At 40.0% G+C, this 26,281-nt stretch overlaps 1 long non-coding RNA gene across 1 annotated transcript; it reads left to right on the top strand.

Moving 5' to 3' along the window:
• Positions 1 to 1,423: 1,423 nt before the first annotated feature.
• On the top strand, positions 1,424 to 7,020 carry LOC112644774 (uncharacterized). Its single transcript, XR_003126737.2, has 3 exons — positions 1,424 to 2,363; positions 3,183 to 3,288; positions 3,978 to 7,020. It is a non-coding gene; the product is annotated as an uncharacterized LOC112644774 (long non-coding RNA).
• The last annotated feature ends 19,261 nt before the right edge of the window (positions 7,021 to 26,281 follow it).

The raw sequence follows: 26,281 nt of genomic DNA, 5'->3' as shown, positions 1-26,281 counted from the left end.
AATAACCACTTATGGGGCTCTTTTTATGGTTCTGCAATCTACTAACAAGCTCCATTCACTTTCTGGATAGATATGTAGTGTCTTAGATTATTTCAAAATATACCACTTATACAAAAAGTCAGGTCTAATTTGAGTGAAAGCTTTTGGCTCTGAAAGATGTTCAACCCATCACTGGATGGTTTTATGGCTAAATAATCCCAGAGGGTTCAAACGTCTTCCAGGGATCATCAGGAATAGATACAAAACCAAGGAATGAAAGTCAAAGAAAGGTAGTTTTTATTTCAAAGTAAAGAAAGACTTTCTAAAAGATAAGAATTTTAGCAGATCATAATAAACCAGGGGTCAACATACTTTTTCTGTAAAAGTCCTGATAGTATGCATTTCAGTTTTTGTAGGCCTTATAATCTCCACTATAACTACTGAACAATGCCACTGCAGCACAGAATCAGCCAAAGATGACACATAAATAAATAAGCATGGCTGTATTCCAATAAACTTTATTTACAACATCAGGCTGTGGACTGGATTTGGCCTGCAAGCCATAGTTCACTGACCCCTGAAACAGGCCAGAGAAAGAAAAATGGCAGCTCCTAGATGTCATTTGGCCCCCTCCCGACATGTTTTATTTGGCCCAAACTGTGTTTTAAAATAGAAAACGTTTAAAAGTTAGAGGATTTTATTAAAAATCCAGATTCCTAGCTTTTCTTGAGAAAGTGGAAGATTAGTAACACAGGGCCCACATTCCTACATGTCAACAAGTGTCAACAACTATCTGGAGTTGAGTAGTGGCGACCTACTTTGGAGGGCGCATGAGCTCTCCAGGTCACCACAGACCCCAGCACAGGCCTATCGCTTTCCTGCCATTAGGGCTTACTGCTAAGTTGCCACTTAGCATCATGCTCACCCATTTTTTTCCCTTATATTAGAGAATTGTTTCTCAGAACCTGCATCTATATCAAATGAAGGAAAATAAAAGACAGATTGAAAAAGTCACATTTCAAGAAAAATAAGTGAAAGCATATGGATTTAATATGTATATAAAGGATACTGTGTTAAAAGAATCATTGTTTCTATTTTTCAATTTGGACTTTTTCACTTTTGACTTTAAAATATTTATGCATTTACATAATTCTGTTATATCCTTATGCCATAATTCAGGAACAATAAAAATAGTTTGAATCTATCTATGCATTTGATTTTACTTTTTTATTCATCCATTACCAGTCCAACTCCTATAGGTAGTTGAGGTTGTATTCCTAGAACAGACCAAGATATAAGTAATGAGTGCCCCACCCCTGGGAGACTGGAAGCTGGTGAATGACTCAGTTGGATATGCTTGTACTGGGGATCCTATTTGGGATTGGAAGCTGTGTTTGTGATCATTTCTAATGCCTGTGATTCTAGAATCCTGGAAACTCTGAAATTCCAACTATGGCAAGGCAGCTCAGTTGGTAGTACAGTCATTCTCAGCATCTGACCAAATAATCGACTGGCCTAACAGGAATCCATTCATTTCATAGGCACAGACACAGGTGCCAGCTTCATGAACAGAACTCAAAGCGAAAAGAGATTTAGGCAATCAGTTTCAGGAAGGAAGAAAGCCAAAACCATCATCTGAGGTGTAGAGCAGATGAGAGCTGCAGAGCAAGCTAACAAATTACCTTGTTTCTGCACGCAGCTAGTTCTCCTCTCTTTCTCTTCTAACAACAATCCGGTAAATACATGCTTCCATCCCCATCTGACTTCCAGCTTCTGAAATGAGTTTGCATCCATTCATTTGCTTAGGGCACATATACAGACACTCTCCAGCTTAAAGAACATCCAAGTAAGTGAAAAATTACTGATGCCAACTAAGAAGATTTATACCCAGACAGAAGGCTTAGAACTGCGTAAAGACATAATTTTCATTGAAACAACAACTGGAAACAAATACGCAGCCAGGAACATTGTTGGAGACTAAAACATTAGGGGAGCTTGACATTGCTCTTCCCTTTCCTATAACTTTCTGTGACTTTTAGAGTAATAAGCAAATAAAAGCATAAGACCTCCCATAAAAGAAATCATGGACATCAAAAGACCTCATAAAGGAAAAACGCTTGTAAACAAGTAAGGAATGAAATCTATTGTGAATCTCAAATAACTGTGATGCCTTCTGATCCCTGGAAGAAGACTAACTGAATAAGCTTTTTCTGTCAGTTAGAAATATGAAGGCAGTAGCTGTAGCCGTGAAGAACCTGTGATAAGCAAGCTTTGGGTTTGCCCATCATAGAAGTATGAGCTCCAGCATATGCTGAAGGTGTTCCTATTCACCTTCTGCTCATCTAAGGATGCCACTTAAGATCACTAAATTGCATGTAACTCAGGTGAGCATTCTCCAGCTGACTTTTTGTTTAAGATTTTATTTATTTACTCATGAGAGACACACACAGAGAGAGAAGCAGAGACACAGGCAGAGGGAGAAGCAGGCTCCCTGTGGGACCTGAGCCAAAGGCAAACACTCAACCTCTGAGCCACCCAGGAGCCCCTCCAGTTGACTTTTATAGGACTACGAAAGCCTCATCCTTTGCCCTCCCCTGTCACAGCGTAAGTCTTAAGCTTGCCCTCTTAGTACTCAAAATTGCATGGATGGCCTAGTCCACCACAACACAAATCATCTACCTTGCATGTTTTGCTTCAGAACAGTATTCATTAAATCTTTATGACCTAGAACTGCAGAAGTTTCACAACATTAATGGAAATAAAAATTACCTAAATCAACCTACTCAATTAGCAGGTAAGATGGGTTAAGGGACTTGGGTTGAGGTCACATGCATGTTAGCACCCAAGTCAGGAAGGTGACCTGTGTCCCTATACACAGAGAAGGAGTTCAGATCCATCATAACTATTTTATAATGACAATGATAATCACAAACCACCACAACTAGAATACAGCATCTGTTTTTACGAACCATGGAAACTTTTTGTTATTTGGTTTTCTCATAAACTTTAGAGAAAATACTAATAACAGCTTTATTGAGATTTTTAGTACATGATTATTTTTCACGCGATACATCAATGGCATGGGGCATTGTTAAGTTCTTTGGCATGTGCCAAATAGTTTAGACATGGCTTGCAATAAAGACAGAATCCTTGGAGAGGGCTTTGGCATGTGCCAAATGACCGTTTTGCTCCATGCCCCACAGGATATGCATTGCCCACCGTGAGTAACACAAATGGTACATTCACTACGTTGTAACAACTGTGCCTACGGGGTGACCTTGGCCGGGGAGTGAGGACGGAGAATCTAAAGTAAGTGGTCATGCACACCTGGAAATTCATTTCTCACGCATGGCTTTTCACTTGGAAACCCATCAGTCGCCAGTCCTTAGTGAATTTCTTGAGGTGCCACTGCCATGATTTCCCTAAATAAACCGTGGTATCGACCACAGAAACCTCAATTCTTCCCCCACGAGCTCCGTGGGCCCCGCGCTCCTCAACCCCACAGGCCCACACGCCTCCTTGCTATTCACCACATTTTACACATGTATTTTATTTCATGCTTTTATTAATCCAAGTCGTCCCCGCCCCCATTTCAGCAGTAACAAAAGAAGCTGTAGCAAATCAATGAGCTCAGAGCTGAGAAGCAGGGGCCCGCGCTGCGTACCCTTTCGACCCACATGGCACAGGCTTGCCGAGCGGAACCTGAGGTCTGAAAACACTTTCTAGACCAGCCTCAGAGTAGAAGGGAGAGCTGGCTTGTCTCACAAGTCAACGCTTAGAAGGAAAACACTGGTGCTGTTTATGTTGGGGAAGGAAGGGTGACAGACAGGAATCCTTGACTGAGGATTACTGGGAGAGAGAAAGCCGAGTAGACATTCTCTTTTTACTTTGAAATTACAGAATTAAGAGAGGGCACAGAGGCAGGGCGGGGGGCAGGGGCAGGGGCGGGGTGTCTAGAAGGGAACAGACGTGCATACTTTCGTATATTTGTCCTGTAGGCTCAGTTACGCACACCTCACCATGGCTAAACTGAAAGGCCTGTGCTCAGCGGACAGATTGGCAGTTGAGTTTGTACAGTGAGGCCGAAACCACGAGGGCCAGGCCTGCTCTGAAAGGTGGCTGTCAACGTGCATGTCCCATTCAGCTCTCCTGCCAGCAACACTCTGAGCAGCTTGCCGGGGATACCGTGCCAGTATGGGACAACATGGTGTTCTGGATGTCTCTCAGTGGAGGATGGTTGAAATAATAAACCAAGTAAGCAAAAGATGAGAAAGGAAAAGAAGATTCAGGAATCCTTAAGTCAGTTGCAGAGTAGTAACTCAGATTTCCCTGATGGGACAAGCATCTTGCCAGGCCTGCAGCTTTCATACACCAGAATTTCTATCCCAACAAGACTGCAACAGGTGACAGGCCAGGCCACAAAATCTTGAGCTACAGCTGTCCTCCTATCTCCCAACAACCCCCGCACTCTACCCAAGAGGTGGGGTTTCCACTTTCATAAAACAAGACTGGTAGGGTTTCTAGCCTTTATTTTTGGATGCTCTTGCTCATAATGAGTTGAAGGAAACTGACCTTGGGATGGTAATCTTGTGCCATACGGGGTACAGCAGCAGCCCACCAACCCAAAGGGACACTGTGGACGATACAGTGGGCCAATGTTGAGAGCCTTCCAGCTCTCTATCAAGATCCCCAGGCTTCTCAACATGACTCAGTGAGGGGAAGACTCCAAATAGTAAGCCAAGTTAAGTATCCCACAGTACAGCAGTGAAGGGACACAAAATAAAGATGAAGTTGATTTCTAGAAAATACAGAGATGCCACACTGCCACACTGAAGCTTTGACATTTTGTGGACTGAGATTCATACTCACGCATCTCTCTCTCCCTCCTACTCCCTCCCTGCCCCATCTCCCTCACACAACACCTGCTCTCAACACACTTTTACCTGCTTGATTCATGCTTCATCTCTAGTAGTGCCCTGTGATTGCTGGATGGGAGCTTGCATCCTATTGTGACTTGTTGCCTTTCTGCTTCCATGCTATCTGTGGCTATTTTAAAAGCCCTCTTACTTATTTCCTGTTTCCTCATAAGACAGGATTATCATTCCACATGGGGCACATAAAACATATGAGATTATATTATATAGCCCACCTCTGGCTGCAATGAGGAGTGGAAGCTCAGCCCCCACCTCACAGGATGCAGGATATAGCTGCTGCTTTCATACATCAGCATAAATGTCAGGATGATTCTTCTGATTGACTTGAAGTGGCAGCGACTCTTCACACAAACACAGCCTAACACCTGTCTTCTCAATCATTTGTGATTGTGTGTCATTTTTGAAAGACTTATTTCTAGTCCAATCTTCAAATATTGTTTTTCTTTCCTTACCTTATGCAATTTTAATCAGCCAATCTAGAAACATTTACCAGGTTCACAGTTCACAATCAAAGAGCCCTAAGTTCAAACTCCAGCTACTTGCCATGCCAGCTTGGAGAAGATCGTTTCCTCCCCTGAACACCTGCTTCTTTTTATTATAAAATGAGAATTATAATACTTCCTCCAATAAATATTTTTATAAGTATCAAAAATAAATGTTGTAAGATACCAACGATAGTCTTCAACACATGGGAGGTATTTAATCAATAGGAATTATTATTATCTTATAATATTTACAAGTTTTACAACTTTATATTCCCAAATTCTTATAAATTATGTATATATACAAAATACATATTTTATATATTACAAATTTTATGATTTATAATAATTATTATTTTCAAGTGCTAGGGAAAATTTAAAGATTAAGAAAAGCCTTATCTCCTTCTTTTCAGAGGAGAGAAGTCCTATACCTTTGAAAAAAACAATACTTTTTTAAAGATTTTTATTTATTCATGAGAGACACACAGAGAGGCAGAGACATAGGCAGAGGGAGAAGCAGGCACCCCACAGGGAGCCCTGATGCAGGACTCGCTCCCAGGACCTCAGGATCACACCCTGAGCCAAATGCAGATGCTCAACCACTAAGCCACCCAGACATCCCGAAAAAAACAACACTTGATATTAAACATCACAGACTTCAGGATTTAAAAGGCAAAAGTGAGCCCTTTGTTTAGGGAGTGAAGAGACCATGACTAGAATGCTTACAAATTGGCTCTAAATCATGCAGTAAACAAGAATAGGCATTTCTCTGTAGGATGTATTTCCTATAATGAAGAAATCAAAGATGTGTACAACTTGAGGTGTGAGTTAAGAGTGTCTACTAGCCAGACACCTGTTCACACTGTAGCACTGTGGGACACTACAGGAGTGCAAACAGTCTTTCCCTCTGCCATATAAAAATATCAACCAGTCATACCCGTCCCTCTCAGAACGTAATTCCTTTCTCCTTGAGTGGGGGCCAGACTTGGTGACTCACTTCTAACAACAGAGTATGGAAAGGGAAAAGATTCATCTTTAGAGGGAGGAAAGATGGCAGGCAGCATCTCAACCCAGTGATCAAGGCCATCGTGACCAGTGGTAGGTCATGTTGACATCAAGTACCCTAAATATGATGTAATGAGGACAGCAAGGTATTTACCTCCGTGCTATTCTTCCAGAAAATCTATAACCTCAGGCTCTTCATGAAAAAAACAAGAGACAAACCCAACTGAAATGCATTCTACAAATACCTGGTAAATACTCTTCAAAAGTCTCCAAGTCAGGAAAGACAAGGAAAGACTAAGATATGGTCTCAGGTTGGAGAACACTAAGAAGGCATGATGACCAAATGCAGTGTGGTATTCTGGATTAGATTCTAGAATGGAAAAAAGATTATAGTGGAAAATCAGTAAGAGCTGAATACAGTGTGTGATTTGGAGAATGGCACTTGACTAAGGTTAATTTCACATACAAGATGCCAACTTTTAAAGAAACTGAATATAGGGACATTAGAACTCTGTACTATCTTTGTAACTCTTCTGTAAATCTAAACATTATTTCAAAATAAAAAAATTTTAAAATCAAGTAATAAATTAGTAATTATTGAACAGAAGAATGGCATGCATTTTTATGAGATGAAGCACTGTCTAGTTTGTTGCAGAATACTACAAATAAATTAGTAATTTCCACCACCAAGTCTTTTTTTAAATAGATAATTATATAAATACATGTGACACATATATATACAATTTTGTTATTATTTTTGTAATATATATTATACATTATACTATACTTTTATATAACACATACTTTTATACGTAATTAAACGTGTGTGTATAATATAATACATACTTTGTATACATAATTAAATGTGTGAATATATATATATATATACATACACACATACACATTCATATATAAGCAGAGGACTCCAACTTATTATGTCAGAATTTTTTTTTTTACTTCAGAATGTAATTTCACACAAACCAGAGGTACAACAGGTGGTTATGTTACCATGCCAACTCACAAAATCATTGTAGTGCAGAACGTAGCTAAAATGAGATAGTAGCTAAACTGTGGACCTTCACTATCTTCAAGGCCAGGAGAAAGTAAGTAGAGGGGAAAGGACATAGACTAGAGAATCACACAGAGCTGCCTTCATGTCCTAATTCTGACATTCATGGCATAATCCTGAGAAAGTCATTTAGACTTCTTGAAACTCTGGTTCCTCATTTTATAAATGACAGGTATAATCTCTATCCCAGAATTTTGACAAAAATTGAATGAAACAATGCATGGAGACCACAGCTGCTGAAATATCTAGGTAACATGATTGGCCCTTACATTGAAAAAAAAAAAAAAGAAAGAAAAGAAAAGAAAAACCAACTCTTAGGCTCCTGAGTCCTTAAGCTTCTGTATGGACCAGAATATGGTAGTAATGAACTAATGGGACTCACTGGGTAGGGGATAAGAGTTTGCTGATCTGACTTTGGTTAGACTCACAACAAATTCCTCATGAAAGGCTCCAGTACTGCTGATGGGATGAGAGGAGAAAATTCAGTTTTAATTGTCAATAAATGGGTGATTGTCTAACTATGCATTGACACTACTCTGAACTATTTGAAAGACCTTCTATAAACCCACAAAGGTTGCCTTACCTTGTGTTCCAGGTATCCAGAGCTGTGGGACAAGCTAGACCAAAACTTAGTGACTTGAAACAAAGATAACATATATGTTGCCCTCAAATCTGCAATTTGGGTGGAGCTCAGTAAGGATGGCTCGTCCCTCTGATCCATGTGGTTTCAGGATGGGCAACTTGAATCTGGGGACTAGAATTATTTCCAGGCTCAATCATTCACACATCACTGTTAATCAATGCTGGCTTCCAGGTAAGACTTTAGTGGGAACTATCAAAGTGGCCTCACCAGGGCACTTGGGTGGCTTAGTTGTTGAGCATCTGCCTTTGGCTCAGGTGGTGATCCCAGGGTCCTGGGATCAAGGTCCACATCAGGCTCCCCACAGGATTCTACTTCTCCCTCTGCCTATGTCTCTGCCTCTCCCTGTGTCTCTCATGAATAAATAAATAAAATCCTTAAAAAAAAAAAAAAGAAAGAAAGAAAGAAAACAAAGTGCCCTCCACATATGATCAGGGCTTCCTTACAACACGGTAGCTGGATTTCCAAGAGAAGCACACTAGAATGAGAGCCAGATGGAAAACATACCTCATATGAATTAATATCTGAAGTCATGCAGCATCACTTTTACCATATTCTATTCACTGATGATGCTACAAAGGCCCAGATAATCTCAAGGGGAAGGAAAACAGGCTTTGCCTTTTGATGGGGGAGCAGTCATGTTCTGAAGAGCATGTGATACTCTGTAATACTGCTGGGGCCAATTTTGGAAGATACAATCCACCACATCTTATGAACAGTTGTTACTAAGGCAAGCAAAAAAAAAAAAAAGAAAGAAAGAAAGAAAGAAAAGAAAGGAGCAAGAGTAGGGGTCACTTATTTTCACATAATCTAGAAACTCAGGAAAATGAAATAAAGCCAGATCTTACATGAGCTGGAATGTTACATTACCAGTTCACCTTTGCCATATTTTAAGGATCACATGTCCTCTTTTATTTGCCTCTGTGTACCTACTACCACATTCTTCGCTCGCTGTTTAAAGAATAGCTTTCTCTTCTTCATCAGCTTATACAAGGCCTACAACTTTGCCTTCAGCCCTTCAGTTTAAATGACTCATACCCTGAAAGCAAACTGACTCGGTAATGAGACTGCCAGTGCCTTTCTCATATCCCCTCAAGCCCTGAAGATGTCTATACCTGCTAGCCCACTATTGCATGCTCATACCTGCAGCTCTTGATCCCAAAGTCATTTCTGGCTCCTTGGGTCTGCTCTGCCCACAGACCTTCTGGGAGCAGCCCTTAACCAATAGGCAACACCAATTGAGGGATGAGTAGCTTAGCTCCCTCACCTCATAGGATGGATAACTCACACATTCCACACTAAATATTCTCTAGCTGCATTAAGCTGTGGTTCCCAAGTAGTCACTTGTTTGATGAATTTTTATCAGTATATCTCCCTTCCCTATTTTACTTCTCCACTTCCCCAGAGATGTTTTCCTGGGATCTCCTCCCAAATAAACTCCTGCACTGAAATCCTCACCTGGAGTTTTGGGGGAACCAAACTAAAACATTCTCTCTCACTGCCCTAATTTCCAGTCTCCTTTGGGGAGAAGTGTAATTGGCCCAACTTGGGTAGCATGACCATTTCTCATCCAAACCTCTGTAAATGAGGGAAGAGGTCTTGAAATAACATGACTTCCCAGACTTCTGATAGAGAGGTAGATGGAAGCAATTTCCAAAGAAAGGGTCACTGGGCAGACAGGCAGTCTAAAGCATGGCTGCCAAATTCACATGGTTCATTTCTAACTTGTATATTCATAGTTTCCTTTATACCCAGACATTGTTACCCAAATCTTATAAAAGTAAGGTTCCAAATTAAAAACAGAATGTCCACAGCTGAAACTCTGCCTTTATAGATGTATTAAGTAAAACCCTTTATAGCTTATAGAGATAGTGGTTTACCAATTACTTAGAATCTGCTCTGCTAGACACTTTATATGCAATCTTTCATTTTATCTTCACAACAAGTGCACATTTGAAGAAGTGGAAACAGATCAGGAAAGTTCTTTAAGTCAGATGGCTGTTTTAACAGCCAACACATTTTAGCATGGAACGATATTCAGATCACTCATAATCTCTTACCATCATTGTAGAGATTCACCATTATTTGAAATAAAATTAAATACATAAAATAAAATTAAATTTAAAATACATTTAAAATAAAATTAAATACATACTTTAAAAATAAAATTAAATTCATAAATAACATTACCTAGAAAGTTGTGCATGTTTGGCTTCAACTATTTTGTTGTAATAACTACTTATGAATGATGCAGTTAAGGAATTCCTTGTGGGCTACTAACTCTGTAAACATACCCAGAATCTTTTTCTATTTCAGAGTAAGAGAAGACTCCAAAAACAGTTATACCAATACACACCCCCAGTCCAAAATATGTTTTACTATAAAAATTTAAAATCATGCTGAATTTATATACCCAAAAATCTACCAATGTTAAAATAATCTTAACAGTCTCTATTCCCCACCAGTTAGATTGAGCAGGTAAAAACTGAGACTTCCTTGAATTTCCTACTAGTATTTTCTAGAGTCCTCAAAGCGAACCATTTTGTGAGCTACAATCACTAAGTAGCCTCCAAATTTTCCTCTCCTACTTCTACAATGTCAAGTAAACCTGCTTGAAGGAACCACCCCAATATTATGTTGATGATGCCATCTTGAGCAACGAGGCTTAATATAGTCAAAGAGCTGCCATTTTGCCACCAGTTAGTGCTAGATTCTGAGTAGAGGTGGGGAGACTGGCCTCTCTCACCTTCCTGGGCTCCACCTTCTGGTCTGAAGCCAAAACAGTCCAACCTGCATTCAGAGTTTCCCATGACCACAGTCCACTTCTACTCTGTCATCTCTATCAAAAGGGCCTCAAATTCAGTCCAAGAGGTCAGATACCACCATATCCATAGTTGGATGAGGTTCTTCACGCCACATTTGTGCCTCCTCTCCAAATAATATTCTTTCATATGTGTATGTATTGAGACAAAGAGACAAAGGTAAGTATGTGGAAAGAGTGTAATAATGTTTTCCCAATCAGTCTTTGACCCTCGTTTGGCAGGTTTGTAATATGAGAAACACTACAATGTTATGCCCAATTTCTTGGACAATCTTATTATTGTTACCACTTAAATTAATTTTAACTGACTCAAAATGATCATCAGTAGTGTGGTACTGGAATTCATTTAAATAATGCTCACTACCCCCACTAGGCTGGATTCCCAAATGACATAGGAGACCATGAGACAGCCCAAGAGGGTTGAACGTGATGCAACTGGAAGCAAGAAAAGCTAAAGAAATGCTTCAAATACACACTGAAGCACAGCCTAAAATAACAGGGCAAGCCTGAAGATGCCAGAGATTGAAATAGCAGACATCTCTGCCTGGTGGGTGACACTTGTATTTAAAAAATGGAATAGCAAGTGACACCAGGCTCTGCATATAGTTACTGATACCTCATATCAAAAAATGATCTTTCCATATGCATACCTTAGAAAGCACTGTACCTTTCAAATGCACACATTATTCACCTCTCCATGCATAGCAACCCACTAAGTACTGCCCCTTAAAATAAGAGCAGGAATGTAAAGTAGGCTTCAGTTTTGTTAAAAACATGCTCTATATTCTGTGGATACTCAATACCTTTGTTGCATTGCTGCCTGAGGCCCTGCCAGCATGGTCAATTATGTATCCAGGTTTAAGTATATGGGATGGGACCTAATGTTTGCTGTCAGACAGTTCTTTCAAAACTAATTTTTAAGCTAATATAAATGGAGCACATTGTGCCAACACTGTGTTTGTGTGCCAAATGTTTTACCTGGACCATCTCATTTAATCCCTATCACAGGGGATCCCTGGGTGGCACAGCGGTTTGGCGCCTGCCTTTGGCCCAGGGCGCGATCCTGGAGACCCGGGATCGAATCCCACGTCGGGCTCCCTGTGCATGGAGCCTGCTTCTCCCTCTGCCTGTGTCTCTGTCTCTCTCTGCCTGTGTCTCTGTCTCTCTCTGTGTGTGTGTGTGTGTGTGTGTGAGACTATCATAAATAAATAAAAATTTAAAAATTTAAAAATAATAATAATAATCCCTATCACAGCCCATGTGAACCTGGTCCTACCTACTGCTATGAGAAACTTGGGCTTAGAAAGGTAAAGTGGTTTGCCCACTATCATCAGTACTAGTCACAACACAGGCAGGATTCAAACCCCCCAAAGTCTGACTGTGGACCTCATGCTTTAATGACTCCGATGTACTAGCTCCAGAGTTTTGGGTCGCTGACTTATTTTAGCCTGTTTGTCTGACTTGGGCAGCAGGGGTATTAGCAAGTGTCTCTTCAGAAGGTTCATTTGCAGAAAGTCAGTAGTTCATCCTTGGTGATGAATAATTGTTCTTATAGCACCTCCTCTTGCGCAGTAGAGCCCCACAGAGTTGAAAGAGGGGGCTGGGGGTAACTGGTGGAAAATTCTATTTACAGAAAGAGCAGGCAAAGGTAATGTCCACTCTTTTATGTAGTTAATCAACCCAAGCAGTGCAGTTAATTCTGACCCCTTCTTTTCACAACTCACTCTATTACGGCAGAAACCTTCACAGAATGGAAGGGCATTTCCAAAATGTTCAGGGGCTATCCTCTTGCCTTTGTGGGATATGGCAAAACCACGAAATGTGGGAAGTGACTGCAGTGCCCAGTGGGCTAAGGGCCACCATTGATCTTCCATAACTCATGTCTTCTTGGGACACTTGAGTGGCTGCTATCACTTGGAGGAGGAGAGGAGGGAGCAGACACTCCTCATGTAAGCCTGTGCTGCACACTCCATCCACGTACCTTATTTATACTTCACAAGAAGGCTTTGCACCTGGCATTTCCTCTCTTACAAATGGAAAAATGAACATTTCAAGAAGTTAAATACTGTGTCTAAGTCCATCTGACCAGCTAGTACCAAGTCTTGAGTCTAATGCCAAAGATAAGCCTTCTTCCCACTGACAAGGTGAGTTGTCAGTTTCCTGACTTTGGTCAAGATGAGGTCAAGAGCATCTCTGGGTACATAAGGGGACATTATAAATATGACATATGCAAATAGTAGATGTGATTTAAGAAACTCACTAAAAATGAGAGAGAGAGAACTGCAAAGGTAGCAAAATTCACACTTCTCCTGCCACCCCTCAAACTCAAAAAAGGCAGATTTATTCCTAGTATTTTCTGGTATTTAAACACAGTCAAGCATAAATCATATGGAAAAAATCATTCGTTTTGTAGCCCGAGCATGTGTTATCTGTAGAAACAGCATCCCCTTGACTTAACTCCTCCATCATCCCAAACCCCTGGCCCTCAAACTCAGCACACCCACCTCTCACAGAGGCCCTGCTATCTCCTAGGAAATCTGGCAACATAAGCAAACGGCGGTTTCACTCTGGTCTGGGTGCGAAATTTGAATAAGATATTGTATTTTAAAAATTGATTTTGTATACTCCTTGGGCCAACTTCCTGGGATTAGAAGTTTTCTTTCACACTTCACATTCTCTTCAGACTTCTCAGGTATCAGTAAAAATAGAGCAAATGGAGACCACGGCAGAACAAAACCATAATTCAGGAGTCGGGTAATAGGTGAAAGATGCTAATCCCAGTTGAGAGGAGTTCATAAAAATGAATCCTGGCCCCCTTTGGGTAGCTGGAGTACTGCATCATGAATATTTATGGTGGAATATGGGAAGTGTTGGGAAACACGCTCAGCAGGGGCCAATCTACCCGAACAGCTGGGGATCGTTTGGGTGTTAAAATGAAGTTTTAAGGGACACCATTTAGATAAAATCATATTTGAAAAGAATTATGCCTGTGTTCCAAATAACATCGAGTGTAGAGCAATTTTGAGTTTTATATGCTTTGCAAACATCTGCTTGCTTTTAAACTTTACTCATCTTGTGCCGTGAAGTTGGATTCAGTTTCAAAAATCTCCCCTATTTTTACGGTGGGGTGATCCAGTTTAAAGAGTTTATAAAAATGTTTTTTAAAGAAGTATGTATACATAAATGTATAGATCGTGAACTAACTTTTCAAAAAGCAGTAATTTTAAAGAGGTGCTGGGTATAGTGGTTAAGCATGTAGACTCTGAAGCTAGGTTCCCTGCTCCTAATGCTAGCTCCACCACTTCCTCAAGCCGTGTGGCCTTAGGCAAGTTACTTAAACCCTCTGTGCATTGTTCTCCTAATGTGTAAAAATGGGGTCTTAACAGTGCTTTCACTTGTGGCTAGTATGAAGATGAAGCGAGTTCCTGGCTCAGAATAAGCAGATTATGTTAGCACTGGCTCATTTCATCATTATTAAAATTACTCTTGTTTCACTGGGATAATTGAGTGTATAAGAGGAGTTTCATACGCTTACCCCAAATGTTTTTGTAAGAATTAAAACAAATAAGGAGCAGGGTGTCCAGCTCAAATGTATGTAAGAGGTACTGAAGCCCAATGACCGGGGAGCCGAAACCCACTGTTGTTATGGGTTCTCGCAGAGTATTCCTGAAATGAATTTGAGCATTCATCCAAAAAGGAAGTAGTTACCACCAACTAAATCAAAGCTGCCACTAACGATTTAATGCCTTGGTGTCACTGCATAGTTTTAATGAAAGAAGACTCAATTTACTGTGTGTTGCCAAGAGGGTTATTCCCACAGTCTACCCAGCAGAAGCTCTTCTCACCCTGCGTCAAGGGAAATTCTTTTGGTCCCAAATCCTGATTTTGCTCTTTCATTTATGATTTAATTCACTTGTCCAAAACAAAAATGAAGAAAGAAAGAAAGAAAGAAAGAAAGAAAGAAAGAAAGAAAGAAAGAAAGAAAGAAAGAAAGAAAAAAAGACAAACCACTGAAGATTCCACTTAACAGACTGCTCAGCAATCTGTTGATGTGATTGGAGTATAATTGTTAATTTCAGCTCTGTAAAATTTCCTAACGGTGCTGAGGATGATTAATAATTCACATACCCATTTTGAGGACATGTTTGAAAGCAGGTCCACCAATGTCTGAAATCCAGACTGCTGCATGAACAAAGAGCCCTGCCCTGCCCGGAGAGAAAATAACTCACTCCCAACAATCCATTAGCTTTACAGTAGCCAGACTAAAAGTGCAAATATGATCATGTCATTTCACAGCTTAAAATTTAAGAACTCCCAGATTCTCTTGGGAGGAAGATTGAAATCCTTAATTGAAAATTTACACGCCATGACTCAGGATTAGCCTCCTGCCTGGCTCCCTGCACTCTGCCCTACGTGCCAACCCACGTCCCAACTGCACTGCCCCTCACTTGGTTCCCTGAACTTGCCAAGCTCCTTGCTGGCCAGCATCAGCAACAAATATGTCCACTCCCTGGAAAAGCAATCATCTGGGGCCCCTTCAAACAGACAGCTTTTAAATATTTGTTCAGTATGTATCTAGCGAGAGTGCAGTGAACCTAATTTTCTAGTCATAAAAACTGTTTACACGAATAGATTTAATACACATTTTACTTCACCTGGGAGAAGCAAAATCAATATTTCGGAAAAATTGGACTATTTTCATTTGTTCTCTAGGCTTTTTTTGTCTTTGTCTTTCTTCCATCAATTATGAAACAATACAATTTTCTAGGGGGTGGGACAGTATATTAAAAGGGTTTTACCTTTAGGAGCGCCTGGGTGGCTCAGCAATTGAGCATCTGCCTTAGGTTCAGGTCATGATCCTGGGGTCCTGGGATGAGTTCCACATCCAGGTTCCCTGTAGGGAGCCTGCTTTTCCCTCTGCCTGTGTCTCTGCCTCTCTCACTCTCAGTCTCTCATGAATAAATAAATAAAATCTTTTTTTAAGGGTTTTACATTTAGATCATGGAGACTGTCACTTTTGCTGCATCATGCATGATGTGCTTTTGGAGCTCCAGATGACCTCACCTGCCAGTTTCAGATACAGCTGTGCCTATGTAAGTGCACACTAAGAATGCTCAAGAGAAACAAACCAGTGAAGGTTTGGTTTTCTTATGCACTCAACAATCCTCTCAGCTTCAGGAAGGTAACAAGCCCATGGAGCAAGCGCTGGCAATGCTATAGAACCCAGGTAGCTTGGTGGCTGGATGAGCTGTTCAGCTGGTCTGCACCCTAGTATGACGCTGCTTTTTCCTAGGGTGACACTTCTCCACCTTAACTTCTGGATAACTTCTCAGTTTTCAGGTCTGGTGACTAAATGTCACCTTGTCAAAAAATGTATATATACGTATGTATATATTTCACTGGCCCAGAAGGCCAGGTCAGATCAGCTAGTGACTCTGTCTCACTGATGCTGCATTGTTTTTATATTCCCACGTCTCAGAAATCAGGCATGGCTTTCTAACAGCGGGGTGTTCCAACCTCCTCAGTCAGCTCAGACGGGCATCCTGACGTGGCCCCCATGCCGGCACATGTGTGCACATGAGGGTTAGCCCTGACAGTGGGACTGCATAACCAAAGCCCCTTACCTTTGCTGACAAAGAACCAAAAGACCATTCAAGGAAATAATACAAGTCTTAATGTCTGAAAAGCTTTTGTTAACACTTCTTGGTAAGATCAAGAAAGCACTGGCACCTAAACACTGAATCATGTCAGCTGCTGGGGGAAAAGTTCCAGACAACAGCAGAGCACTCATCCCAGAAATGCCCTTCCTAACTCTCCTAATGGCCAGAGAATGACACTGTAGAGAAAACATGCATGTTGATGATGCTCAGTCAACAAGTGATCCCAAAGAGTCCAACTCTCAATTTGAAAAAGTTTTAGGAATCCCTTACTTAATTTATATTTTCCTTTTTATGAATGTGTAAGAGTCATAGATGATTTTAAAATCTTTGGGAAAAAGTCTAAAATGAGCTCTATTGGTAATTTTAAAATAAAACAAATTGAAAGCAGAGGGCTTTCATTTTTTGTAAGTAACCAAGAATGAGGCTATAATTCCACTAACAGACTTTCATCTATTTTAGCAGTATATAAAATCGTGATGTGACTTGTAAGCAAGCAAGTTGGATGAAACAAGGTATATGTTTGTGTCATTGCCTGGGATTTTCCTTCATTCCATTTATTACATCTGTAATTCTCTGGGAGTAATTATTTGTATGACATCTATCTCCCCAACTTGTCGCCCAATATGGACTGAGGCCTGGAATAAAGTACCCTTTCATTAAGCATTTCATAGTGAATGAAGTATGCTTATATTTTTGTTCCTGGGTGCATAAATATCACCTGAGATCTTTCGTCCAACTCCCTGAGTTCAGGGCTAGATGGCTGCAGGCTGAGTCTGAGCTGCGAATGTATGCTGCTTGATGCAATCCAGTCTTCCTAAGAACAATTTCAATGAAACTGAACGCCTCTAGGTGGGGCATGTGGTCTCCAATTCACTGTCACTGTTGTTTTTATCCATTTATACATGGACATTTATCTACCTGCCCCTCGGAGGCCTTTTGAGTTTGTGATGCATTTTCTGTGCTTTATATTCATACACGATAATCACATCCTTCCTACAGTCAGAGAGATAGTTACTGATTTGTGGGGGGAAAAAAGCCCCAACCCAGGCCACAAGTGTACCCATGAACACACTTTGCTGTTGGAAGAATTTTACAACCATCAGACTCAGCGGGTGGTCAAATTTTTGCGCAAATACTTCATCGCTGCTCCTTCTCCACTTGGGCCTACAGCACGCCTGCGCCGATGCTTCCTGCTGTCCACAGGTGGCAGTGGTCCTTCACTATTGCAAACGTCTGAAATGCCAGCCTTGCTTCTGAGCCCTGAAATCCTGGGCCTTGGGAGAAGCTATCTGTAAAATTCCAGGGCAGTGTGTGTCTGAGCATATCACCCTACCTCCTAAATGCTGGTGCCCACGAGCAGTATTTACACAAGAAAGGATCGTGGTCCATTCCAGGTCATATGATGTGTTTACACTGAAATGTGAATGTCAGTTTGCAAGGGAAAAAATATTCTTCCCATGTGGTTTAAAACAAGTAAGTTTTCCAATCTTGCCCCTCAGATGAGAAAACAGGACAGAAACAGGGTTTGTTTTTGTTTTGTTTTGCTTTTGCTGCTTTTATCCCCTTTATATTCTAATCTCTCTTTTAGTATTACCCTCACGTATTACTAGGTCTCCAACTTGACTTGTCAGTATAGTGAATTAAAAAAACTAAGACGCTTTAGGAAAATATTAAACACTGCCTTATCTGTTCTGCATTTTAGCACCATTCCATATATGTACAGACACAAGGGAAAGCTCAGTTTTAAAGAGGTTGAAATTAAGCAATATTTTAGCTCTAGCTAATTTTTCCTGGTACCTTAGCATTTGACAGATGGAAACAAAAAATAAGACTTCTGTACCATATCTTTCTTCCACTTTCACTTTGGCTGAATGCATTCAACTTATAACTCAGTTACAAAAGTGTTTGGTTTTCCTAAAAAGAGTCCCACAAGTGTAAATATTGCCTAATATAACACACAACAAAATGTTAAATGCTTTTGTTAGAGACCATGGTGTTAACTGCAGCAAGGAAACTTGTCACAGCAGACAAGTTTCAATGCACTAACTGCTTCAGAGAAAGTCAGTTCCATGATACCTATGACCATTAGCAATGGTATTCATTGGAGATGACTTAGATCACTTTCTTCACACAAGGAAAAATTATATGGTTATAAGAGCAATATTTCCACGCACAGAATCAGCAACTCATTCCTTTTCATGACAGGACATTAAGAAATTCTCAAGAAAAGTATAGCCTTTTAAAAAGTAGATATTATTGAATAAATGGAACCAGTTTTAAATAGGCCACTTGAACTAAAAAATCTTTTGCAAAATTGTTCTCATACTTTTAAAATTTGGAAAAAGTAAATTAAAGACAAATGGCCCTATTTAGACCTTTAAAAAAGAGAGAAAGAGGGACACCCGGGTGGCTTAGCAGTTGAGAGTCTGCCTTCAGCTCAGGGTGTGATCCGGGGGTCCTGGGATCAAGTCCCACTTCGGGCTCCCTGCGAGGAGTCTGCTTCTCCCTCTGCCTATGTCTCTGCCCCTCTCTGTGTGTCTCTCACAAATAAATAAATAAAATCTTAAAAAAGAGAGAGAGAAAGAATGAGTTGATAAATAATAAACATTCACAATCTTATTTTTCTCTACTGAGAGAGATTTCTTTCTTCTTGCATCTCATTCAGAAGTAAGACAACAGGTGTGTGGCTGTTCTTGCTCTGGCAGGGTTAGCTTCCCTCATGCAGCTGTGCACATCTGGTGCTGAGCCCCTGCTACAATCCAGGTCCACAGAATTGTTACATAATCTCTGTGCTGTGTGAGGATAAGCCACTATTGTAAATGTCCTCTCTGGAGTTGTTTCTTCATCTGTGTCCTACACCTAACCTAATCTCTGTCCAATGCTAAGAGAGGAACAGTTTGTTGATCATCCAGTTTCAACAATGAGTTTATCTCCATCTGTTGCAAGAAGAAAATATTGGACGTGAGGAATAATACAACACCAGGCAGGTCCTGAAAACCATTGCACTGGTGTTGGTTGATGTGGGTATTGGATAGGTGCAACACCCAGGACTTTATACTTCATCGAGAGGTTCACAGAATGTTCATTCCTCAAGCTTCTTGAGGACAGATCTTTGACCTACCGCAATATCACTCCCTTGGTGCTTCCAAATGAGCCAACAAGAGCTGCTGAATCTTAAAACGAAAACGAAAACAAAACAAAACAAAACAAAACAAAAAAACACTTTCAGGGAAAAAACATCATGTCATCCAAAAGCAACATCCAAGTATCCACGTGACTAATGGGGACAGAAATTAGCATTTATTATGTTTCCACTATAAGCCAGACACCTAACATGCAGTATTTCAGTGAATTCTTAGAATAGTGTAACAGAATTTTATTAGTCCTTCTTCACAGATGAGACAATTGAAATTCAGAGAGATCAGAGGTTGATTCTCTCTCTGTTTTGTTGTCCCTAAAATAATTTTTAAAAATACCTGCTCTGGGGAGCACCTGAGTGGCTCAGTCAGTTAAGCATCCAACTCTTAGTTTTAGCTCAGGTCATGATCTCAGGGTCCTAGGATGAAGGCCCCCATCAGGCTCCAAGCTCAATGGTGAGTCTGTTTGAGGACTCTCTATCCCTCCGCTCTCCCTGCTACTCACATGCTTTTATTCTCTCTCAAATATATAAATAAATCTTAAAAAAAAAAAAAGACCTGCTTTAGAAAGGGCAGTCCCAGTGCCTATGAAATCTGTTCCCTCCATTCTTTTGTAAAGGATCATGGGTATGGGGAAGGAACTTGATATCAATTGTGGCTTTGGATGTGGCATTTACTTTTATGATAAATATTATTTTCTCTGAGTTCAACGATAAGCATCTTTGATTTTAATAGAAAAAGATGTCCTTTTATGATTGATTTCAGCACTAGTAATACTAGTTACATAGATTCAGTTCTTGGATGGAAGATAATCACAGATATTTAAGGGCAAGTCTACACTTGTCAATGCATTCCATGTGTTTCTGGGATCGCTTTATCCTGGCTAGTGTCTGTAGCAAATAAATAACAGTATGAATTTTCTCCAGAGAATTCTCAGGATATACAGCACTGTGGCATGGCCTGAGATTCTTGCAGCTTCCATGTCCCAGCTGATCAATGTAGAATTGCAAAGAGATGTGAACAAGAGCTTTAGAATTACAAAGAGCGTAAGGTTTTCTGCTGAGATGTCTGGATGACCCGTGTCCTTGGTTTGTGTCTACTGAGTATAAAGCAAATCATCTGACTTTCAAAGAGAAAATTTCAGACTGACAGCTTTTGAAGAGTTAGGCATATACATCAGTCTCTTGGATATAGTAATTAAGCTGAAAATCTTTTGATTTATACAATATTTTGTATTTGCCTTGTAGTTGGGTATCAGAGGTGAAATCTTCCTTATTCTGTTTGAACAAAGATTCCAACTGCTAAAAAAGACCCACCCAGTCCAGTTTCATCTCCTTCCTCCCTTTACTCAAGAAAGACAGAAGCATGGGAAACACCCAAATATTAAATAAACCATTCATGTATAGCCCTATGTAAAGTACAAAGAAAATTGTACACCTGCCTTCTGGGGTCTAGAGTCAGGAATTGACTTTTCTGAATTTAAAAAAATTGATGAATTTTACAAATACTGTGGAAAGCTTTTAGATTGATGACTTTATTTTTATAACTTAAAACTCTATCAGAAAATAAGGCAGCATAATTATCACCCACAAAATCCTATTCTAGCCATATTCTTCTATGGAATATTCACAGGCTTACAGCCATCATTTTAATTTTCCTGATTTCTTTGTGGAAGAAAAACATTTTAAAAATTTATTTCCACTGTAAAATTTTCCTTGAGACTAGCTAGCTATTTTATAGATGTATTTATTGTTGCAAAGTCAGTCAATGGAAGCTAAGAGTAAGTTATACTCTAGAATGCTCAGAAGCTAGGTTCAGATTGATTTCCATTTATTTATGATGTAGACAAACTAATTCAATTACATCTTTTTCAGAATCCTTGCTTTATTGAGACTATGATCTAAGACTTTCTATGACCGCAAGCATGTCAAGTTACTTGGTAAACTAGAAAGAGCCCTAGGTCCTGAAAAAGGAGACCTGAGTTCATACACTATATTGTTTTAAGATTTTATTTGTTTATTCATAAGACACACAGAAAGAGATAGGCAGAGCGATAGGCAGAGGGAGAAGGAGAAGCAGGCTCCATGCAGGGAGCCCGATGTGGAACTCAACCCCAGTACTCCAGGATCATTTCCTGAGCCAAAGGCAGACACACTTAACCGCTGAGCCACCCAGGTGCCCTGATATCCCACATTAAAAAAAAAAAAAAAAGGATGCCTGGGTGGCTCAGTGGTTGAGTATCTGCCTTTGGCTCAGGTTGTGAGAGATCGAGTCCTGGGTCCTGGAATCAAGTCCCACATTGAGCTACCCACAGGGAACCTGCTTCTCCCTCTGCCTGTCTTTGCCTCTGTGTGTGTGTGCCTCATGAGTAAATAAATAAAATCATAATAAATAAATAAATAAATAAATAAATAAATAAATAAATAAATAGAATGGGAGGGGGAAAGGAGAGGGAGAGAGAATCTCAAGCAGATTCCCTGCTGAGCTTAGCATAGAACACAATGCATGCCAGATCCCAGATCTCAGGGAGATCATGACCTGAGCCAGAATCAAGAGTTGGGCACTCAACTAACTGAGCCATCCAGGCATCCTTCACATCCCACATTTAAAATGACAGTGTAACCAAGTGATATTTCAGAAGTCACCACATCTCTAGCCTTGTTTTCCCATGTATCATAAAGGTGAAAAACTAAGTGATCTCCAGGGCCCCTTCAAAATTTAACCTGTTTTTTTTTTTTTTTTTAAGATTTTACTTATTTATTCATGAGACACACACACACACACAAAGAGGCAAAGGTAGAAGCAGGCTCCATGCAGGGAGCCTGATGTGGGACTGAGTCCCAGGTCTCCAGGATCAGGCCCTGGGCTGTAGGCGGCGCTAAACTGCTGAGCACCAGGGCTGCCCTAACCTGTTTGTTTTAATGTGTAAAGCACCTTTTAAAAATATGTGCAACACACAGAGTCAATTTTAACCTGTTTTTTTGAAACTCAGGATAGACCTTGATAAATATATCTCAATTATAAGTAAGGCAAAACAAGCATATAAGTGAGAGAAATGGAGATACCATTATCTTCTACATTCTGGGAGTAACTCTAAAAATCCACAACTGTGGAAGAAAGCCAACATTCATTCTGTCTCCTCCAGCAAATGTCACTGGGAGGCACAGGTTAGGCTATCTCAACTTTCCCCAGCAATGCCGGACTGATGGGAAGATTGTCAGTACATCTGTGCTTCCGGAGCCCTAGTCCAGGCCAGGCAATGAGACATCCATGCAACTGAACAGCTGAACAGCACATCCCTGGCCCCCGTCCTGTGGGGATTACTATTAAAACAGAGATTCTAGGGACACACTATTCTTGTTCCAAATTCAGAGTATGGTTATCCACAATCCTCTTTGGACACAGATTGGTAGAAACTCATGGGCTAAATAGCACACACCTGTCATAGTGTTTTTAAATGTAACTCAACCAAATTAACTGTCAACAGTGGCGGGGAAAGAGAGGATGAGAGCTGGAAATAGTTGGAGGAGGAGCCTTTTAATCCAAAGGCTCCAACAACTTAGAAAAATAAAAAGCTCTTTGTTGATTATTAGATGCTGACACCTAACAAACTTAAATGTTTCACTATGTGGTAAGCATTTAAGAAGTATGAGCTCACTTAGGTTATTTGAACAAATGAGGTACCCTGGCTATTCCTTTCGGGGGAATGAAAATTTCAATGAAGTCATGCCCAATTTCAGCTGCTATTTTACCAACACCTGGTTCTATGTCTCTCTAAGTTGTGCCTCAATTCAGAGACACTGGGATTTTGGTGACTGAACAAAGATAAGCCGTTGAGCCAGGGATTCCCTGCTCAACTCCAGTGCCAAAGTGAGTCTCTGGTTTTGATGGCAACACATCAACCATATCTCCAGATGCTCTGGTTCACAATCACTCATTCAGCATGAATTTTAATGTGTGTTTATACTCTGGGAAAATAAAGATAAAGCAACACTGTCCCTTGGAGTGCCCAGACTGACAGGCAAAGGCACTCTAGAAGCAGTGATAACTGTGACAAAGATGTGTACCAGGTACATAAGGGTATAGAGTCTCTCCCTCTGCCTAGTGGAATCAGAGGAAACTTCACAGAAAAAGTCTTGCATGAGGGGACACTAAAAGGATGAGTAGACATGCATCTGCTCAACTGCTATGGATATGTGAGGGTGGCAGGGAAGTGCTAGGACAGAGTATGAACAAAGACACAGAGATATGAAAGAGTCTAGTTATGTTCTTAGAGCATAAAGTTCGGAAAATAGATGGCAGTTCATTATGATAAACAGGTAGACAGGAGCCAGATTATGCCCCAGAATGCAGACCTTTGCTGATGGAAGGCTCCATAACCTCCTCAGCATTTGTTTTAAATAACACTACCAAGACCATCGCATAAACAAGAAGAATGTGGGATGTAAAGTGAACCTGTGGCTCGGGGGTGTGCATTCATGGAAGAAAAGGAGGCACCCCTTGCCCCTAGGGAGCTGGGGAGGGAAAGAGTTTAGAGGTTCCAACCACAAAGTTCACATGTCACAATTCAGTACACCCCTATGAGGCTCTCTGATTCCCCTCAAAGTGAAGGAACTCCTTCTCTCTCACACACATTGCATATCTGACTCTCAGTCATTTCAGGGCATAGAACTGGATGGAGGGAGTTATCTTGCAAAATGATAAAATGGCATGGAATCAATTTATTTTACCTAATTCATATTTTAAAATGGAGTCATGCTGCCACTGATGATTTGTCATAACAAGCAAGGGAGTATGAGCAGGATAGTGACAAACGAAAAGGAAGGAATAGCACATACGGTATTACACACCCATTTAGCCACATTCACTTAACACATTATTGCTGTTATATTAATCATTATGTAATTGGAGTTATAGGAAGCATCCTCACAAACTCACAAAGTAGGAATCCAATCCAAGATATAATGGATCCAGCAATGACTCATTCGAATATTTGTTACCCAAAATAGGAAAACTTGCAATAAAACTTGAAGGATTATTAATGACTGTACTTAGTGTTCTAGGAAGCCAGAAGACCTAGTGTATATGAGATTCTGACTTTTACACCTACTTAATATCCAGCTTTGAATAACTCATATGACCTCCTGAAAGTCTTTTACCCTTTATTTATTGAGGTTCGGATTTGTCATCAAGTACTCAGGACAATGATTACCTTATTATTTTTAATGGCTAAAAATAGAAGAAGGAATAAAAAAAGCATTATCTATGTAACTTAATGAGACGCTTTTGTTCTACTTCACTGTAAACACACACACACACACACACACACACACACCAGAACAATGACAAATCACAATAGAAGATAAAACTAAAATTCCATTTTAATGAGACAAAGAAATGGCAACAAGTTAAAGTTACAAATGAGAAAATCTATGGAGAACAGAGATTAAACATGTCCAAGCATGGTAGACACTGAATGGGCTCCTTTATGCGGTTATAGCCTATGGAGAAAAGAGGAAGCAGATACACCCTCAAAACTGGGAAGCAGTGATGCCTTGCTCTGACTTAGCGCCTGGAACAGTGCTATTCCTGTTAGGCTAAGAGCTCCAATCTAACAAGTCAGACCTGCTTCTGCCTCTGAGCTCTGTATCGCTGATATCACCCATACCATTCAACACAGGCTGAGACATCATTAAAGTCCTCTGATGGGAGGCATGAATATAAAAAACAACTAAAATGAAAACAACCACATAAGGTAACTTTCAAGCAAAAATTATAAAATACACAAAGAAATTCTAGCACTGGGAAAGACAGCAAACAATAATCAAAAAAGTGATAGTCAAGAAAATAAAGCTTATAAGGCAATTTGAAAAGACTTCTAAGTATGGATTTCTAAGAACTTCAAAAGGAAAAGTGTATCCATAAAACTAAAACAGGATACTAAAAACCAAAGCATGTGATAATCAATTAATGAATAGAAATCTTATTATTTATCTCTTTAAAACTTCCAAAGATGGCATAAACAGCAGGCTAAACATAATTAAAGAAATAACCAGTAAATGAGAAAATACAACTGATTAAATCACTCAGAACACAGCATGAAAAGACAAAGACATGAAAATGAGGAAATGAGAAGTAACACATAAATACTGACTCATTCAAACTTAACTCTAAGAGGTCTGCAGGAGAAAATATAAAAAGGCATATCTGAATATCTAATTGCTGAAATTTTTCTATCCTAACCTGGACTAACTGGCAGAAACTTAAACTTATGATTAAAATGAGCTAAGAGTGAGTGTTAACAGAGCTAGTGTCCCCAACCTTTTCTTGTTTGACTTAAATCATAATCAAAGTAAGAATGAATCAACATTGTTAAGTGTAGACACATCATGTCATTAGTAATTTGTATTAACCAGAGAAGACTCACTGCATATGGAGTAGGACGGTGCCAAATAACAAAGCTATAAAATCTTCCTGATAGGCCTCCCCTCTATTATTCCACTTGGCTAGGAATACTTGGTAGATTGTGTCATTCTTCCAAGGTTGTTCCCTTC

Source organism: Canis lupus, chromosome 1 (genome assembly GCF_003254725.2).
Source record: "Canis lupus dingo isolate Sandy chromosome 1, ASM325472v2, whole genome shotgun sequence".
NCBI lineage: Eukaryota > Metazoa > Chordata > Mammalia > Carnivora > Canidae > Canis > Canis lupus.
Note: the sequence above shows the minus strand (reverse complement) of the source record. Positions and strands in the feature narration are given on the sequence as shown.